This window comes from Balaenoptera physalus (genome assembly GCF_965194825.1).
Source record: "Balaenoptera physalus genome assembly, chromosome: 13".
In the NCBI taxonomy this organism is placed as follows: Eukaryota; Metazoa; Chordata; class Mammalia; order Artiodactyla; family Balaenopteridae; genus Balaenoptera; species Balaenoptera physalus.
In genome coordinates this window covers 3,830,791-3,850,194 of record NC_138892.1, presented here as the reverse complement: position 1 = coordinate 3,850,194, position 19,404 = coordinate 3,830,791, and the positions used below count along the sequence as shown (strand labels likewise).

The 19,404-nt window shown below is 62.8% G+C and overlaps 1 long non-coding RNA gene across 1 annotated transcript; it reads right to left on the bottom strand.

The window, feature by feature from the left end:
- Positions 1-4,215: 4,215 nt before the first annotated feature.
- On the bottom strand, positions 4,216-17,876 carry LOC309641859. Its single transcript, XR_014252796.1, has 3 exons — positions 17,572-17,876; positions 8,917-9,998; positions 4,216-4,382 (listed from the first exon to the last, which is right to left on the bottom strand). It is a non-coding gene; the product is annotated as an uncharacterized lncRNA (long non-coding RNA).
- Between the last annotated feature and the right edge of the window lie 1,528 nt (positions 17,877-19,404).

The following is a 19,404-nucleotide window of genomic DNA, read 5'->3' as shown; positions in this document are numbered from 1 at the left end:
AGCTTTCTAGAGCAGGGGCCATCTGAGCTGGGTCTTGATGGCTGTGTAGGAGTTTGCAGCTTGCAGTTTGCTGGCTGTGTAAGTCATAAAGAAGAGACCTTTGCAGTGGAGTGCCCCATCTTCTCCTCCCCCATCGTCCTCTGGGACCAAGGCAGGTGACAAACTTGGGCACTGTCCACCTGCTCTTCTTCGCCCTGTGGTCAGTCAGTGGCAGAATCTGGCCACTTGTGTCCCCTGGACATCATTTCTGTCCCTCACGTCTCTCCATCCCCACTCCCAATGCCAGACCTCAGAGCCTCTTGGAGCCGCCCCTCTGCCATTCTTCTGGGCACAAGGGGGCACTGGGCCCCCCTGTGAGCGGACCTGCCCTCACACCTGTGTACACCCTCACCTGGACCCCTCCCCGCCCCTCCTGCTGATCATGGCTCTGAACGCACAGCCCCTCTCCTCTGAATCCCACAGCTCAGCACTGCCTTGGGCCACGGTAGCCCATGTCTATCTGAGCTGACCATGACCGTTTATACCCCGAGTTCAGCCTTTCCTCTGGCATTCCCACAGTGCCCGGCCCTGTAATCAGGGCTCATGTCCTGGTGGGAAGCAGTCCGGACACACAGCAGCCACTGCCATGGTCACTGCCATGATGGGGGCCACCCAGGGTCTAGAAGAGCCCCGAGGAGTCCTGGACCCAGCTCTGCAGTCAGGGAGTGGCTTCCTGGAGGAGGTGACACCTGGTTCACCCTGTGACCCTCTCCACCTTCCAGCCAACCAACTTCCAGTCTCTCCTCTGCCACCAACTGGCCGACCCTAGAGACCAACAGGACCACAAATGTGGGCCCGAGGGGCATGGGGGCAGGTTGCTACCCATCATCTGGTCACCAGTGATGTGCGGAAGCAGTTTCATCCCAAAACAAACTGGATGAAGTCAGTATGGTCAAAGCAGCTAATTCGTTTGCGGGGCCCTGCGAGGCGGCAGAAAAGGCCCAGCTTTGGGGGCAGAGGCCTGGGGCAGTCGCTCTACTCACCAAGCCTCGATTTCCCCATCCTACGTCGTAGGGGGCTGTTGGATGTCAGGAGATAGCGGTTGAGAGAACTCAGCTGGGGGGCGGAGGGGTGTGTGTGAGGCACTGGGAGAGAATGCAAGAATGGCAGGGGAGCCGGCCGCCAGACCTGAGCCCTGGCCCGAGGCTGGGCGCCTGGTGCCACCTGCTGCCTAGCCAGGGAGTGGCTCCTGGCTCGGCTTGGGCCCTGGGTCTGGTCAGCAGGTGAGCAGGGTGGAGAGCAGGCTGGGGGGCCCTGAGGGCTCAGCACCCCCAGACTGTGCGCTCCCCAGGAAGGCCAGGACCATGGTCAGAGATGTGGATGAGTCAACTTGAGAGCGGCTCAGCTCAAGGCCAGGGGGCGAGCGAGGGTCCAAGACCTTGGAGGTGGTCCCCGTCCCCAGGCATGCAGAAGCCGGGCCCCCTCGGCCCCCTCCCAGCTGAGACGGGCCACCGAGGTGCCGCTGGTGTTCTGCAGGAGAGAGGTCTGCATGTCCCTGCTCCTCCTGGGAGGTGACTCGTCAGAGAGACTCGAGGGACTTCTGGGGTGTCCAAGGTGGGGCCTTTGAGAGGCCGTGGGCCTTAAGGTCCACAAGGGCCACCTCTGACCTTGGACCCCTGGGGAGGGATGGCAGAGCCAGTCCAGCATCTAGACCCTACAGACCGGGGCTGAGCCAGGGCCCGCCTGGCCATGTGGGCACGGAGTGACCAGGCTGTCACCCAGGGCCAGGACTAGGGTGAGGTGGCAAAGGCCCAGCATCTCAGGGGCCCTCAGTCTCAGGGTGACATGGCACCTCCAGCCTGCCCATCAGCACTGTGGGCACAGAGCCAAGACCCACATACTATTAGGGGCCCATGAAGCAGTTTCGCTTCAGTTCCTTTCAAAGTTTGAAGGAAAAATGAATACAACAATATTGACTGTATATTATATGTAATATACAATATATGTAGCGAATGTATATAATAATTTGTGCTATATAACATACAGCATCCATAATAATGAAACTAGCTTGGATTATATTCGTTTTTGCACCACCTGGTCATAAAACATGTTCTGTAATCTGTTTTATGGAAGAAGCACCCAGGAAGGCAGAGTGCCCCCAGCTCCCACCCCACGAGTCAGCCTGGGCCCCGCCTACGAACGTGGCCACTGTCCTGCCGCCCTGAGAGGCTGAGCGCCTCCTTCAGTTCTGTGTCCTGGGAGCCTCACTGGCCCTGGGCCCAGCCCTGCTCTCATCCCCCTTAGTCCCCCCTTTCCTGGCCAGCCAGCGGGAGGCCTGGGCCACGGCCAGCTGGGCGGCCCCTGCCATCGGGCTCTGCGTTTCCCGACAGCGACACCGTGTGGCGGCAACAGGAAGAGGCGGCCGTGAGCTCTGAGCCGCCACCCCCGCCCGCAGCCAGGGCGGTGGAAGGGTATGACCCCTCCTGGGCCGGAAGCCTGGGGTTCAAGGTCAGCCCAGGGGAGGGGGCCCCAGGAGTGCTTCCTGCTCCTCTGGTGTGCGGGGCCTGAACTGCAGACTAATGACTGAGCGGCATTCACCCCGCACCCCCTGCCGGCTCCTCCACGCTCCGGGTGTACCCCTGCCATGGCCCCAGGTGACACAGCTGGCAACCTCCTGCTCACTGCCAGCACCACTGCCCCCCATCAGCGCCCCCTCCTCATGGCCACACCCACAGCAGACCTATGAGGACCAGGGCCCCCTGCCAGGGATTTAGACCCACATCTGTCCCCAGGCACCGCCTGCTGGCCCGAGGCCAGGCTTTCTGCAGGAAGGGAGATGGTCCCCAAGCCTGAGAGGATGGGGCGCTGGGTAGTCTGGAAACCCCGAGCTGGGGATGGCCCGGGCAGAGGAGCCCGAAGGGGAAGCTGGGGCCGCAGTGAAGGCCTCAGACACCAGGCGAAGAAGGCAGGGTCTCGCTCTTGCTGCGGGCCCGTGGCCGCCTGGCAGAGACTTCATGCCCATCAGTGTCATTTAGCAGAGATGGGTCTCCCTGATGTTGTCCCTCCTGGATCAGGCAGGGCCTGAGGGGCCAGGGTGGGCTGGGGGCCTGGGGACCTGGGGGCGTCCCCGTGTCAGCAGGCTAGAGGTGCTGAGCTACGCCTGTTTCTCTCTAGAAGGGGAGGGGGCAGCACCAGGTTACACGTGTCAGACCTGGACAGCTGGAGGACTGAGATGGGCCAGGAGGGGAGGGCCTTCAGGCCTGGCCTGCTCAAGGGGCTCCAATCCCACCATAGCCCCAGCTGTTCCAGAGCCTGAGGCTGTCTCCTTCCCTCAGGCTTCCTGCTTGGTGGCCCAACTTCACCGTCCACACTGACAGCAGCAAGTGCCCCTGACCCCAAGGCTCCCGTAGCCTCCTGGGCTGCCCGTTGCAGAGGCGGCCCCAGCTGCTATGTGTCTACTTGGCCACCAGGACTCTGTGGAAGGGGTGACTTTTGCAGGGAGGGCAGCAGAGGGCTCCAGCCATTGGTGTAAATAATCTTGAGTCAGCCCCCGCTGGGGTGCCATGTGCCAGGGCGACGTCTCTGGTCCTCAGGGAGGGGCTGCTGTCCTGAGCCCATTTCATAAAGGTGGACGTTGAGGCTCGGAGAGACACAGTGACTTTCCCAAGGCCACACAGCAGGCCAGAGCAGAGCTGGAATGGTGACAAGTTTGTCTACTCCAGGGCCTATAGCTGTCCTGCCACCCCCATGGTGTCTCCTGCCCGTGGTGGGACAGGGGGAATGGAGGTGCAGAGAAGAGACGAGTTCTGGAATCCCTTCCCTGTAGCCAAGGAAGCAGGCCAGGCCCAGGCTCTCCCAGGTGTCTCAGCCACCGGCCTCGCACGTGAGAGTCCACCCTAACAAGAGCAAAGTGGCCGCCTGTGCACCAGACATCTGGCCCCTCAGAAGGAAGCGACTCTCTGTCCCCGCCCACGTGACCTCGGCTCAAAGGTGGTGGGGCCAGTTCCTGGCGGGCCTGGACCCCAACCCTCCACCCCCTTCCCAAATCCTGGGTGTCTGGTCCTGCCTCTGGCCAAGCCCCAGGGGGGCAGTGCAGCCCAGCGTGGCGAGCAAGGCGTGCTGCCGGCCGTGCTCTCCAGGGGCGCAACAGGAAAGGGCAGCGTGTCCTGAAGAAGCCCTCAGCCCCTCCCTGCCCTCCCTCTCCTTCCCCTCCTCCCCTCGTCGCGCCCTCCACATCATGAGGCCTCCTCCTCCTTCACATCTCTCCCGGGTCAGCCGAGAGGTCCCCGTGGCTCCGCGTGGGTGTTCTGTCCCCGCACGCGTGGCGGGGAGGCCCGAGCAGTTGGCCTGTGCTCTGAGGGCATCATGGCCCAGGCGGCGGCTGGTGGAAAGGAGGTGAAGACCTGGAGGGCGGAGGACAGGGAGGAAAGGGGGAGAGAGGAAAGGCACCTCGGCAGGGAGGGTTTTGGGGGCGGGGTGGGGGGTGTCCTGGGAGCCCCTGATGGCCAGGCTGAGGAGGGAGGGCAGGAACCACCTGGAGGGAAGGCACGGGGGAGGAAGGGCCCTGGGGCCAGCCCGGGCGGGCGGGGGCCCTCGTGGGAGGAGGAAGCGCCTGCAGGAGGGTGCCCAGCGGCACAGCAGGTGGGGGACTGGGTAGGAGCGAGCAGAGCCCCCTTCTCAGTGTGGGATGTGCTCAGAGAGTGCGGGGGCAGGACAAGTGGGGCATGACAGTTCCAGGAGCGAGGAAGCCCCTGTCTGCTGGGGTCTCCAGAGGCCCAGGGACCCCAGCACCCGAGGACCCAGCCAGATGGCCCACCGCGCAGAGGGGGTGCACCCAGCAGGGGCCCCCGTGGGGCTAGGGATCGGGAGAGGTACTCTGCAGGTGGTCTGTGGTCACCCCCAGATGGAGGCACCCCCCAGGGGCCCACGTGCCGCAGCTGAGGGTGGCACTGGGGAGGGCCCTGCCACCATGGAGGGGGCCCAGGGTGTGGCAGAAGGAGCACAGGATCGGGAGACCAGCCGGCAGAAGGGTCCCGGCTCAGCCACACCCCAGCTGTGTGAGCAGGGGCAAAGCCCTGGCCCTCTCTGAGCCCATCTCCTCACCCAGGCTGAGGACTAGAAGACCGGCCCTCGCAGGAACTGCGGGGTCCCGGCCAGGCGGGCAGAGCAGGCAGGCTCCGCGGGACGAGGAGATGAGGGTCCAGTGCTGCTCGACGGGACAGAGCCTCCCACACCTGGCCTCCCCCAGACGTCCGAGAGGCTCCCCAGACCCCCAGGCCAACAGTGCCCACACTTGTTCCCTGTGTCTCTCTGTTCTCTCTCCTCCAACCCACTTTGCTTTTCTCCACTGAGCTGTCATAACCCTACAGCCATTGGTCTTTGCAACCAGGGAGAGCCACGGGGTGTCTCAACCATAGGTGCGCTGGGTGCTGGGCGGGTCTGAGGAGGCGACCTTGCTCCAGATCGGATGCTCTCAGAAAGGGGCGTCGTGATAAACTTTGTGGGCAGAGGGGAGCCTGGAGCTGGCGGGGGCTGTGATTCACCAGGGAAGCACTGGTCACTCCTGCAGCCGGGAAGGGGGAGGTCTGAACATTTTTGTGGCCTGGAAGAGGTCCACACTGCCGTCTGTGTTCGCTGATTCCCCGGGGGGGTGTTGGCGTTTTGTGAAGCTGTTCATGTCCACAGGAGGACGGCCAGGCCCAGCTGATGTCCCAGGCTGCTCCCGGCTGCCAGGCCCCCTTTCCTTCTAAGCTCTACCCACCCCCACTCCCGTGTTCCTCATCTATCCGGGTGTGGTCCATCCTCCGCCCCAGGAGGCTCTGAGCTCCGAGGACCTGTGTCATCTTGTTCCTGCAGTATCCCCAGCACCTAGCCCAGTGCCTGGTGCAGTGGGTGTTTAATAAATGCCCACTGGAAGAACAAATGAATTAGAGTGAACACAGGGTCTGGTGGGGTGGAGCCCAGCGCCGCGAGGGAAGCTGGCAGGAGAGGTAGTACCTGGGCACCCTAAGGGCTCAGGCTGAGGAGGGGACTGGCTGTCCCCTGAAAAGGCCTTGAGATGCTCTTGGACTCCGGATGAATATGTCCAGAGCTGCTGCCCACAGTGTCCTCTTCTGGAGTCACACTGTGGTGAGCCCATTAAAGGCTCTGACAAGGCCTGCAGAGAGGAGACAGACCTCTTGGATTTGGTTTAGCTCGCAGTTTCCCAGACCGGCCTGACTACAGCATCCCAGCTGGGCAAGTCACACCAGTGGCCGTCCCACAGAACAGCTCTGCATTTGCCAGAGGTCCCTCTGGCTGCCATGAGGGGAGAGAACCCCATGGAGGCAGAGCCCTGAGAGGGGCGGGGGCGGGGAGCGCCCAAGGACCCAGGCCCCCTGGGCCCCAGGACAGGGTTTAGAGCTGGGCGGTGAGCCGCGATGTTCTGAGAAGCCCCGAGGCGGGACAGGACCTGATGTTCCTGCTGCTTCTGTGCTCAGGGAGGGCAAGGCAGGCAGGTGGCCAAGCCAGCTGGGCCTCAGGACTGGGCAATACCAGTCCCATTCACCTGTGGTCACAAGCTGGGGGGTGTTTCCCCCTCCATCTCAGCCAACAGTGGGCTCTGAGAAGCGTGCTGGGGACAGCAGGGTGGGGGTCTTGGTTTGGCCGGGGCAGACAGACCGGACCCACTGGCAGGGGCTGCACAAGCCCAGCTGTGACTTGAATCCCTGCGGGCTGGGCCTGGGTCCCCATGTGCCCTAAGTCACTTTAGCCTGGCCACCCTGCCAGGGGCCCTGAGCACAACCAGAGAGAAATTGGGCACTGGACCGGCGTCAGGAGCCCTGCCTCCCCGAGGGGCCCACAGAGCTCCTGGCCCCCCGTGAGCCTCAGTTTCCCCACGGGCCTGAACTTGAAGGTCCGGACCGCTTTCAGCTGTGTGCTCAGGATGGGTCGGCTCTGGTCCAGCCTCTGAGGTGAGGCCCGGGGTGACCACCAGGTGGCGCCCTGCACCCGACGAAAAGCGCAGCTGTGGCTGGAGAAGGGCGGCCTGTGGAACCCCAGACCCCCCATCACCCGCCTCGCTGTCACCAGCGGCGGGGGTTCATGAGGCCTGGACTGGGACCCCCAGTCCCTGAGGTCAACAAGGGGGGCGGGCAGCGGATGGGTTCAGCATCAGCCCACCAACACCGCAGGAGCCCTGGCCTCTTCTCCCCTCGCAACATCCCCCGGGGGGATACAGCGCTCTAGTGGCTATGGGGGGTGGAGGACATCCCCCCTTTCGGCCACCAGGAGGACTGCTGCCCCTTGCCCCGTCCAGGCACTGGACAGGGGTCCGATTACTGGGCTGGGGTCCGACCCCACGTCTGTCTGCACTCACCCCCGCTGTGGCATTGGACCACATACCTCTTCCTCTCTGAGCCTCAGTTTCCCCATCTGTAAAACAGGGAAGAACCACCTCTCCCCCTCCCCTCTGCCCCTGCCCCCTCCCCCCCGCCCCGTGTGCCAGCCCCTGCAGATGGGGGTATCCCCAGCAGGGCCGCCCTGTGAAGTGGAGGGTGCCACCTGTCCCAGGCTGCAGAAAGCTGTGTGGCCAAGGTCACACCCCGCAGGGGCTGGACTGCAGGAGAAGGCCCAGGATGAAAGCCCTGGCTGTCCACCACTTGCCGGGCGGCAGGAGGCCCGGGGGCAGGGGTGGGGAGCGGTGGTTTCATCTGACCTCACAACAGGAGCTGAGTCCGATTTCCCATCCCTGAACCCTGGACCCGAAGAGGTCAGCACCATGTCCAGGGTCACACAGCGGTGTCCCTCGGGGACAGGGGCCTCCCTCACGCGCCTCTGTGTCCTGTGAACCCAGCCACGGGAGTAGAGTGGGCAGTAAACACCGACTGGTGTTACCAGCACGGTCACTGCTGAGTGGCCCTGGGCAGTCAGCACCCTCCTAGACCCTCAGGGAGCCCCACCCCCAAAGCAGTCCTGGGGGTGTCACTCAGCCGTAAGGAGGCCCCCCAAGGCTCTTGGCTCACAAGGACAGACTAGTGGCCGCGTAGGCAGGGAGCATAGGAAGGGCACGGACAAGTGGGCAGGTACTACCCCTGAGCAGCCGAGCAGGCGCCGTCCCTGGCAGCTGATGGGAGCCGGGCGCACGGAGCATGGGAGCCACGGGCTATTTAGCTTGGCTGACCCGTGACCCAGTGAGGGGGCAGGCGGCCCAGCGGGTGAGATTGCCCCGTTGGTAGAGGGTGGGGACGGCTGCTGGCCTGGCCTCAAGGGAGCCTGGTGGGAGTTGGGCCGGGCCTGGGTTGGTGGCCAGGGCGGTGCTCAGCTAGGCAGGCTTGTCTGGGAGGCCATGGGCCATGCAGCCTTGCTGGGCCTGAGCAAGGTGGTCCTGAGCAGGCCAAGCCTGGGCCGCTGTCCCACCTGGCACAGGGCTGGGCCCTAGACAGGGCCTGCCGCCCAGAGAGAGCAAGCTCCTGGGGCCTGACATCCCCCAGTCCTCCACCACCTGGGTCACAGCCTTGACTTGATCTCCCCCTGCTCTGGGGGGCTCACTCCCAGCAGGAGCAACCCTCTCCCACCAGCTTCCTTCCGGCCACCGGAGGCCACTGCCACCTGGAGCACATGGCACCCAGCCTCTTCTCACACTAGGCCTCTGCCCGGCACGCCCTTCCTGCTGTCCCTTCATCCCAGTCACCTCCACTGGGCCTTCCGTTAGGGCCACCACCCCAACTTCTGTTAACCACCAACTATGTGCCTGGCACTGTCTTGTCATCTGATCCTCCTGTGGGTGTTATTTTTTTCCCCTCCATCTCAATGATGAGAAACCTGCCCAAGCCCCCAGAGCCTGGAAGGCGCCCATTCAGGAGGACCCGGGGCCCCAGGCAGACTTGCACAAACCCCAGCACGCCGAGCCTCGCCTCCACCAGCCCTCTCTGGAGGCAGGAGTGCAGCCTCTCTCACCTCTGGGGAACCTTCCTGGCAGCCCTCTTTCCTCTCCACTCCCACACTTGTACCCAGGCATCCCCAAGTCCTGGCATCTCGGGCACTTGTGGCTAGCTGGCAGTGGAGAGGGAGTGATTCAGGGTCCAGGGCAGCTTCAACTGCAGACCGGCCAGAATGGAATGCTCGTCACCTTGAGGGATCCACTTGGTGGTGCAGCCCTCAAAACGATCCTTCGTTCAATACATTCCAGCTGGGAGACAGACCGGGAATGGGAGGATTAGGTGAATGATGCCCAAGGCCGTGGAAGCACAGCGCAAGAGGGAGGACCACACAGCAGAAGTGGTGTGTGGGAGAGTTCATGGAGAGCTTCCTGGGACAGGTAAGTCCTGCGTTGGGTTTTGTAGGATGAATAGGAGTTTGCCAGCTACAGACTACGAAAAGGAATGAGAAGCCCCCACATTCACACTCTGATTGTATGTGTGTGTGTTGAGTCCTGTGCGAGTTGTGCCACATGGTATACTGATGGGGTGGGAGGGCCAGGGACTCTGTGGGAGCCGGGGACCCACATGCCCAAAAGGGTAGGTCATTTCTAGAGTCAGTTTCAGAATTAATCAGGAAGCTTTAGTTGCAGGTAACAGAAACCCAAGCCAAACTAGCTTAGGCCCAGAGGGGACTTATAGCCCTTATGTAAGAAAAACATCGAGGAGTTGGACCAGCGTCAGGCATGGCTGGTTCAAAGGGCGTCCTCAGGACTCTGCCCCCGCTCCATTTCTGCTGACAGCTTTCCCGTGCTTCCCCAGCCCCAGCAGGCTCCCCCTGGAAAGGTAGAGAAGGCCAGGCCTTGATCGCCTTCCCCACCCCTGCCTCCCCACCCCGTGGAAAGCCCTCTCCCCTCTCCAGCAGTGAGTCACGAATGCTCAGCCCTGAACCACTGGCTGTGCGTGCTCCCGGGCCAGGTGGTGCCCGGGGTGGAGCCAGCCGCATGGTGGGCGGGGATGGAAGAGGCAGAGGATTCTTGGTGGGCGGAGCCAGCTGCTGCTCCATTGAGATCAGTGCCGGGTGGAAATGGGCTTCACGTGGGCTCTCGCAGTGACCTTGACCTGCGGAGGATGGAGGCGGCCCCCAGGGCTGAGTCAGCTGGAACTTCCCATCTGTCCCCCTGAGCCTGTCTGAGCCCTCAGCTCTGCACAGCGACCGGGGGCCAGGGAGCAGCGCCCCTGGAGGCCAGGCCAGGGTGGCACAGGCGGCGACCTCCGGGAGGGCAGGGAGAGGGCACGGGTGCTGGCTGTCCTGCTTCCCTCCAGCCGCCTGTGGCTCCGTGGGGCCGCCAGCAACGCCTCTGGCAGCCACCAGGTAGGCAGGCACTGCTCGCCTCTGCTCCATTCTTCAGGCCGGGAGCCGAGTTCTGTGGCCCAAAGGGGCCTGGAGACCTGTCCTGCGCACAGCTTGAGCTGCCCCGTATGACCTGGGCCCTGGCCCTGCTCTCATTCCTAACCCGGCTCCACTGCCCGAGCCCCCTCCGGGACGGGGCGAGCCGTTCACTGCAGATGGGCACCTTCCCCAGTGCCCACCCCAGGGACCCAGGGGCAGCGTGGTTGAGTGCACTGTCTGGGGAGGGGGGCTTGGGCGGGCAGCAGAATTCAACCTTGATGCTCAAACCAGGCCCGGGCAGAGGCCCGGGGCATCAGCCCGCAGGCCTCGCCACCGAGGCCCCCACTGCTGCCCCAGCCTCCCTCCTCCTATGGGCCACACTCCCTGCGGGTGCGCTCAGGCTGTGACGTCGCCCACACTCTCTGCTCTGAGCCCGCACCTGGCAGGGACCCGAGTCAAACGTGGGACCCTCACCCAGCCCCGCGGACAAGAGGAAGTCCATGTCTCACAGGTTCAGAGAGAAAGGTCATGGGGTGCCCAGAGCCCGGCGCAGGGCTCCCCTCCCTGCTCAGGACCTGCCCCCACCCCGCCCTGTGGATCCCTCACCCTCAACTTCAACTTCGACACCTCAGTGCCACCAAGCCCGGTCACTGCTTCCCTGTGACAGGGCCCCTGCCTGTTTCACCAGCCACCTTGCCTCTCGCTGCACATCCTGCTGGGAGAGCCCCACCCCCGGCTGGCGCCTCCTGCTCGTCCCCCCCTGGATGGGAACCCGAGCTCCTCTGGGGGCTTCTTCCTCCGGTTCCCAAGGTTGGGCCGGCAGCCACTGTGCCGCGCCTCCTCCCGAGCACTTACATCTGCGGCGCCGCCGTCTCCGGGCAGCTCCCTGAGAGCAGGCCTGGGTCAGGCCCAGAACAGGTGTCGGGAGGCTGGGCACCCAAAGCTGCAGGAGGTCCACCTACAGCCACCGTGGCCGCCTGTGACATCCCTGCCCCCCTGACCACGGGCCTGGAAGGCTGTGAGCCAAGGGCAGCTCGCCTCCCAGCCCCCTACGGTTTCCCGGGCCGCAGTACCAGGGTGGGTGGGAGCTGCCCTTCCATCTCGAGGGTGAGGGAAAGACAGGGGGTCCTGGCCAGGCCCGACCCACCATGTGCACTCGGGGAGGCCTGACAGGGAGTGACCGGAGCGCGCGGGACGCCTTGGCCCAGGCTGGAGCCACAGGACACAAGAGGAGCTGAGACTTCACCTTCCTGCCCTGTTCGCTGTTCACCCCCAACAGCTTCCCGCCGTGCTGGGACCACCAGGCCCAGCCCTGTGGAGTCCAGACCATTCCACCTGCCCCCTCCCCTCGAATGACCCTCCCCCGAGGCTGTGAGGTCACGGGCCCACCCCAGCCAGGCTGTGTGTCCTCAGGCAAGTTGCCCACCCTCTCTGGGCCTCAGCTGTAGTGAGTAGTCACATGGCCTAGAGCGATGCTGGGGCTCAAGAAAGCAGCGATGCCCCAGCAAATGGGGACAAGCCCCAAGTGCCCCCTCCCCTGGGAAGTCACTTGGGTTCCCTGGCCCCAGACCACATATATGGTTCCCTCCTCTTCTCCTCGTGCCCCCAGCACCATGTCACTCCACCCCTCTCCTCCCCGGCAGGGATTGGCCTGTCCTGGAATCAGCTGGACCAGAGGGGGCGACTTAGACAGGGCCAAGGCCAGGGCTTGGCATGGTGCTGGGGCCCAGGTGGGCTTTGAGGGCCAGTTAACTCACTCAGTGGTGAGGGGAAGGGGATGGGAAACTGAGGCACGGGGAGTGAAGTACCCAGTCCAGGCCAGTGCTGCCCCCAGGCACAGTGACCCCTGATGGCTATTTTTTTACCCCAAGCTGGCGCCAGCCCCGAGATTCCTGACCAGAGCCTGTCACAGCTGGAAGGCTCTTGGCCAGAGCAGGGGCTGGTGTCCAGCTGCCTGAGGTGACCCACAGCTGAAGAAGCTCACCCTCGGCCCCTCCATCACTGCAGGCAGAGGAGAAGGAGGTGCCCCCTCCACTTTATACGACTCAATTCCAGTGCTAAATGCAGAAACATGGCTTGGCCGAGCGCCGAGTTCAGTCCAGGCCGGCTCCCAGGGCAGCAGGGCGGCCCAGCCATGACCCAGGGCCTGGGAACACAGGCAGGACCCGGCCGAGCCGTGGGGCCTCCGAGGGCCAGTCCTCTCAGAAGGCTGGCGACCTTCCCAAGGGTGGACAGCCAGGCAAGGACCATGTCTCCTGACCCCTCGTCCCCTCCCTTCCTGGAAGCCCTCCTTGGGCCAATCTCCTGACCGACCACCCGGCTGGACCTCCCTGGGTGCACAGGACCCCGGGCCCCCTGCAGCCCTGGCTCTAATCTCAGGCTCTTCTGTGGTCCCCAGTTCACAGGCAGGAGACAGAGGCTGGACAAGGTCAACCCAAGGTCACACAGCGGTGACTGACAGAGCTGGGGCTGGACGCATCTGCTGGCCTCAGCCTACAGCCTCTCCCTCCACACACCCTGCCCCGTGCTAGGGGGACGGTGCCCTGTTTCACAAATGAGGAAACTGAGGCCCGGGGAGGATCAGCCCCTGAGTTCACACGCTGATAGGGAGGGTCACGCTGTCTGTGGCCTCAAAGCCGGTGCTCCCCACCTGCACCCTCTCCCACCCCGGCTGCAGGGGTGAGTCTCCAGATCCCCCCCAACCCCTGCAGGGAGAGGGTTCCTCTATCTGGGGTGAATCAAGAGCGAGGGTTGTAGGACGTGTGCCCTCACCGGCTTGGGGGTCGGGAAGGCTTCCTGGAGGAGGTGACGTGACCACTAACCCAAGTCCTCAGAGACAAGGAGCCGAAGACAAGGCAAAGGGTGGGGGTGGGGAGGGAAGTGTGTGGTGTCCACGGGTGAGGGAGCACCTGGAGGGAGCAGGGCCTGGAGGCAAGAGGTAGGAGGGTGGGTGGGTAGGTGGGCCGCAAAAGGCCTGGGGCACCCTTGGGTCCTCGGAGGCCACAGGGAGCCATCGATGGTTTTAGCCAGTGAGTAACAAGATCAGGTGAGTGCTGTGAAAGTTCACCTGGCTGCCGTGTGGATTCTGGATTAGAGTCCCCACTCCGGCTCCTCTGCTGGGTCCGCCCTCCGGGTCACCAGTGCTCGGGGGGAGAGGAGGTGGGCTTGGCTCTGGAGGAGCCCACCCTCCCTGCCCACACCCCTGACCGCCCCACGCAGGAGCAGCCAGCCGCACCCCGTGTCTCGCAGGGAGGGTACAGGGCAGGGGGCTGCAGGGCCAAGCAAAGGCCCCGGGGCAGGCCCGCCAGGTGGAGGGAGGTGGGTGGGCCCAAGCAGGGGAGCCACTGGGGGCCTGCGGTTTCCCAGACGGAGCTCTGTGCTCAGTGTGGACCCCGGTGGGAGGGGAGGAGCCCCAGGCAGGGAGCGGGGAGGAGGGAGGCTCGGGTGAGGCTCAAGGCCTCATGAGCGCTTGTGGGGGACGGGATGGAGACTCCCGCAGGCCATGGAGGTCACGGGGGCACATGGGGAAGAGTAGCCCAGAGCCACGCCTGCCACGGGCTGGGGGGGCTTCTCCTGAGCCCTCCCTGGGTCCCCAGGCCTATTTTAGGGACTTCGGTGTGGAGCATCGCGGGAAGTCCCCAAGCTCATGGAAGGGCACATGAGGGGAAGTGGGGGGACGTGGCTCGGAGACCCGGAGGCTTCTAGAAGGAGGAGTGTGGCTCTTGGGGCGAGGCCCCAGCTTGAGGAGGCATGGCCCGTGGCAGGTGTTGAAGGTGTGAGGTGGCCCTTGGTGGCCAGGGTGGGGGCCCGTATCAGGGGCAGTCACATCTGGCTTCTGGGCTCACAACAGGCTGGGTTCATGCCGGCGCCCAGCCCCAGATGAGTCGGTGTGCCGAGTCGGAAGGCCCCCGTCAGCACCTGGGCCGTGTGTGTCCGGCACCCGAGGCCTCAGATGCAGCCGCAGGATCCAGACCCCATGGCAGCCAGGAGGTCCACAACCGCCGCCACTGGACAGTGAGATTTGCACGTCCTCAGGGGTGGCGTCCCAGCTCCAGGTCATCTGTGGGGCTGCGTGTAAAGCCCCCGGGCTCCCCTCCCCTCAGAGGGGTCTCAGCCCCTTGGTCTGTGGATCTCCCAACAGACCCCACCTGGAATTTCATCTTGTACTTGACGTTTCCTGCGTCTGGTCTGTGCTGGGTGGAGCTGTGGGCAGTGGCCGTCTATCTGAGAGCAGCTGGCAGAGGGTCCTGGGGACACTCAGGGTCAGGGGGTCATTGGGGTGGGGATGATGTGGGCAGATTGTCGTGGGCACCACCGTGCCCTGGAGCCACCAGGACAGAGGGTCTCAGTGTCTGTGTGACACGTCCCTGAGGCTGAAGGCCAGGCCAAAGTCCCACCATGGTCAAAGTCCCACCATGGTCAGGGGCCAGAGGCTGGGTCTCCACTCCTGCGCTGGCCCTCTCCCAGGAGTAGGCCACGGTGTCTGGACTGGGCCGGCGTGAGGCCGTGGTTTTCTACCGTTCTGGGGAAGCCAGCCCAGGCCCAGGCTGTCAGCCGCTGCACTGGGCACCCAGGTGTGGCCAGAATGCTCCAGGCTCCTCCACCCCCATCCAGCAGGGGGGAACCAGGGGCTGCGGCTCCCGAGGGGCAGCTGCCTGGCAGGCTGGGGTGTCTGAGCACCTGGCCCCCAGGGAGAAGGCCTCCTGCCCCACAGACGGCAGACCCTCCTCAGCCTGGCATCTGGATCGTAGGTCGCTCTGGGCTCTGAGGGCTGGTGGGTGCCAGCCCATCCCTGGGGCCACACTGCTCCAAGGAGGGCTACGGGTGAGCTCCCAGAGGGAGGCCCCGAGGACCGGCTCAGCTCTTGCCCCCCGCCTCCCACTCAGGGGCCCAAACACTGCTGGTGTCTTCAGCCCGGACCTGCCCCTCCATCCTCCTTCCAGGGCCAAGGGCCCACCGTCCACCCCAGGGCTCTCGCCAGAGCCCCGGCCCATCCTGGGCTCCTCCCCCCGTTCCCTCCTCCTGTCCTGTGTCCCCACGCCCCCTGCCCCCTAACCCCTCTCTCAGAGCCACCCATGCCTCAGCCCGGGAGGCTGGCCCCTGGCGCCCCTGCCCCCAGCTGCCCCCTCTCCTTCAGGGGCAGGACTGCACAGGGCTTGGGAGCCCGGACTCTGGACCTGCTTCAAATCCCAGAACCACCAGTCATACTTCTCTCTGCCTCAGTTTCCTCACCTGCAGAAGGGGGATCACCGGTACCCTCCTGTAGGACCAGGTGGGGGTTAAATGCCCTCCATGGAGCCTACCCTGCCCACCCCCACCCGGGCCTTTGCTGGCTGCACTCTGCCTAGAAGTTTCCCCCGACCCGCCAGCCCCTGCAGTCCTCACCTCAGCTCCATAGGCCCACACCTGCCCCTGCCGGGCCAGGCTCCGCTCCCTCCATGGCTGCCCACCTCCCCCAGGCCCCCAGGCCTCTGCTCCTGCAGCCCCACGATGCCTTCCCCTCCCCCCCTTTCGGGACCCCTGGCTTTGGACTGCCCAGCTGACCTTGAGTGCACTCAGCCCCAGACCTGGCGCTCCTCGGGGTCAGCGTTACCTCCCTTCCGCTCCCTCCCCCTCCCTGTGCTCGGAGCCCCTGAGATCCCCCTGCAGGGCCAGAGGCACATGGGGTCCTAGACTTTATCCTGCACAGACACGGAAGCTGGGGCACGTTTCAGGCAGCGGAGTGAAAGGATCAGAGGTGCTTTTAGAGGAGGGGGTGCGAGGGGCAGGGGACTGCAGTTGGGGCTGTTTGGGGAGTGGGGGGAGGGCGGGGGGGGGACTCTACCAGGGCGAGGAGGGGACGGGGGTGGGGAGCTGTGGCTGGAGCTGATGATGGGTTTGGCGGGGCGGTCCTGTCCCGACGCCTGGCTTGGACAGACTGGCCGGCGGGTGGCGCTGTTGGCCAAGATGGGGACCCTGGAGGGGTGTCAGGCTTCGGGGCAATCTGGGGGTTCCTGAGAGGCACCCCGGGGGGCAGCTCAGGAGGGAGGGCCGGGCTGGGGGCAGACCGGGAAGCACTGCCCCCTGTGGGGTCCACGGAGCCAGAGCAGGGTCGGGGGGTGGGCCACCGGAGAGGAGGAGGGGGAGTGCGCGGAGCAGAGCCGGAGCGAGAGGGCGCACGCCTGAGGCCCGCGCGGAGGCCGGGGAAGGCGGCGAGGCGTGCGGAGGAGCAGGGCTGGAGTGGCTGGCGTCGGCCGAGGGGAAGCAGAGGTCGGCTGCGCCTCCCGACTCGCAGGTGGGCCGTGGGTGGGACTCCAGGGGTGGAACAGGCGCCCCTCGAGGCACTGTGGGGACAGCAGGCACCCTGACCCGCTGGCCACCCACACCGCCTGCCCAGCCTTCTCCCAGAAGCCGCTTCCGAACTCCCAGGCAGCCCATGAGCCCAGTGACAGGGCTCGGATCAGGGAAGGAAAAAATATATCCTTTGTGCCGCAAAACGGCTGCCCTTTCCCACAAGCCGTCACAATTCTGCCTTTGTTCCCGCTGAAGCAACCGATAGAGAAACCAACAGTGTTCGCACGACGGTGGGGCTTTAAAAAGAAGTCCCCCAGAGCCTGGGGAAGGGGGCCCCCAGAGGCTGGCCTGGACCGGGTGGGCACGTGCGAAGGGAACACGGAGCTCCCTCAGGAGGGGCAGCAGCTGGACCTTGGATCGGGCTTGGACCCAGAACACACAGCAAGATGCCCTCGAGTGGGAGAAGTTGAAAAATAAGCAACGGAGCCGGCCAAAGGTGCTGGCAGCTTGGTCCTGGGAGCATCCCGCCCACGACCTTGGCTTTGCTGAGCCCACAGTGCGTGGGTGTCAGGCGGGGCCAGGCCCAGGCCAGCAGCTCTCCCTGGGCCTGTCTTTGCATCCACCTCCGCCGCTACGTCGGATCTCCAGGGCCCTCCGGATTGCCCGAGGGAGAAAATGAAAAGCTCACATGTGTGCACAGAGACACGAACACCCACAAACAGCCTCACACACAGAGCCTGTGCAGAAGTGTATGCACACTCACACACAGAAGTGAGCACACACAGAGGTGTGCACATGCATGTACACACGTGCACACAGAGACCCGTGCACACAATGCACACATATACATGCACGAGCATATACTCACGTGCATGCCTGTTTGTCCACGGGTGTGCATGCACACGTGCATTCATGCACATACTCAGGGGGCACACAAATGCACACAGTCACACGTATGCACGTGCACACACACGCAGACAGAAATGCATACCTGCTCACACACACACCCATACACAAGCATATACACACGTGCGCGGTCCTGCACATGCGTACCTGCTCAAGATGGCAGGCGGGGCTTCCGTTCCACCAGTGACTCAGCTGTGCAGAGTCCAGGGGCTTTCTGACCCTCGTCTTTCTCCTCTACTGGGTGAGGAAGTAGAGCCCTGGTCTGGGAGAGCTCCCCACCGTCCCCTGCAGGCAGCACACATTCCGCTGAAGGTCAGGTTCACTCCCTTGGTGCAGCTCCCGACTTCCAAGGGCAGCTCCTGGGAGGGGCGCAGGGATGAGCAGTTGTGGTCGTGGCGCCCCCTCGCGGCTCCGGGCTGGTCGTGCGCATCCTGGGCAGAGGGGAGGGACTCACTCAAGGTCAAACAGGCTGCCTAGGCCAGGATCCTCCTATTGTTCTGAAATAAGTACCTCTTACATTATATATATATATATATTTTAACATCTTTATTGGGTATAATTGCTTTACAATGGTGTGTTAGTTTCTGCTGTATAACAAAGTGAATCAGCTATATGTATACATATATCCCCATATCCCCTCCCTCTTGCATCTCCCTCCCACCCTCCCTATCCCACCCCTCTAGGTGGTCGCAAAGCACCGAGCTGATCTCCCTGTGCTATGCGGCTGCTTCCCACTAGCTATCTATTTTACATTTGGTAGTGTATATATGTCAGTACCACTCTCTCACTTTGTCCCAGCTTACCCTTCCCTCTCCCCATGTCCTCAAGTCCAGTCTCTACATCTGCGTCTTTATTCCTGTCCTGTCCCTAGGTCCATCAGAACCATTTTTTTTTTTTAGATTCCATATATATGTGTTAGCATACGGTATTTGTTTTTCTCTTTCTGACTTACTTCACTCTGTATGACAGACTCTAGGTCCATCCACCTCACTACAAAGAACTCAACTTCATTTCTTTTTATCACTGAGTAATATTCCATTGTATATATGTGCCACATCTTCTTTATCCATTCATCTGTCAATGGACACAGGTTGCTTCCATGTCCTGGCTATTGTAAATAGTGCTGCAGTGAACATTGTGGTACGTGTCTCTTTTTGACTTATTGTTTGCTCAGGGTATATGCCCAGTAGTGGGATTGCTGGGTCATATGGTAGTTCTATTTTTAGTTTTTTAAGGAACCTCCATACTGTTCTCCATAGTGGCTGTATCAATTTACATTCCCACCAACAGTGCAAGAGGATTCCCTTTTCTCCACACCCTCTCCAGCATTTACTGTTTGTAGATTTTTTGATGTAGGCCATTCTGATGGGTGTGCCTGGCACAAAAACAGAAATATAGATCAATGGAACAGGATAGAAAGCCCAGAGATAAACCCGCGCACATATGGTCACCTTATCTTTGATAAAGGAGGCAAGAATATACAATGGAGAAAAGACAGCCTCTTCAATAAATGCTGCTGGGAAAACTGGACAGCTACATGTAAAACAAGGAAATTAGAACACTTCCTGGGACTTCCCTGGTGGTGCAGTGCTTAGGAATCCACCTGCCAGTGCAGGGGACACGGGTTCGGGCCCTGGCCCGGGAAGATCTCACATGCCACAGAACAACTAAGACCGTGAACCACAACTACTGAGCCTGCGCTCTAGAGTCCGCGAGCCACAGCTACTGAGCCCGCGTGCCACAACTACTGAAGCCCGCGTGCCTAGAGCCCATGCTCCACAACAAGAGAAGCCACCGCAATGAGCAGCCCCCGCTCGCTGCAACTAGAGAAAGCCCGCGTGCAGGAATGAAGATCCAACGCAGCCAAATTAATTAATTAATTAATTTAAAAAAAAAGAACACTTCCTAACACCATACGCAAAAATAAACTCAAAATGGATTAAAGACCTAAATGTA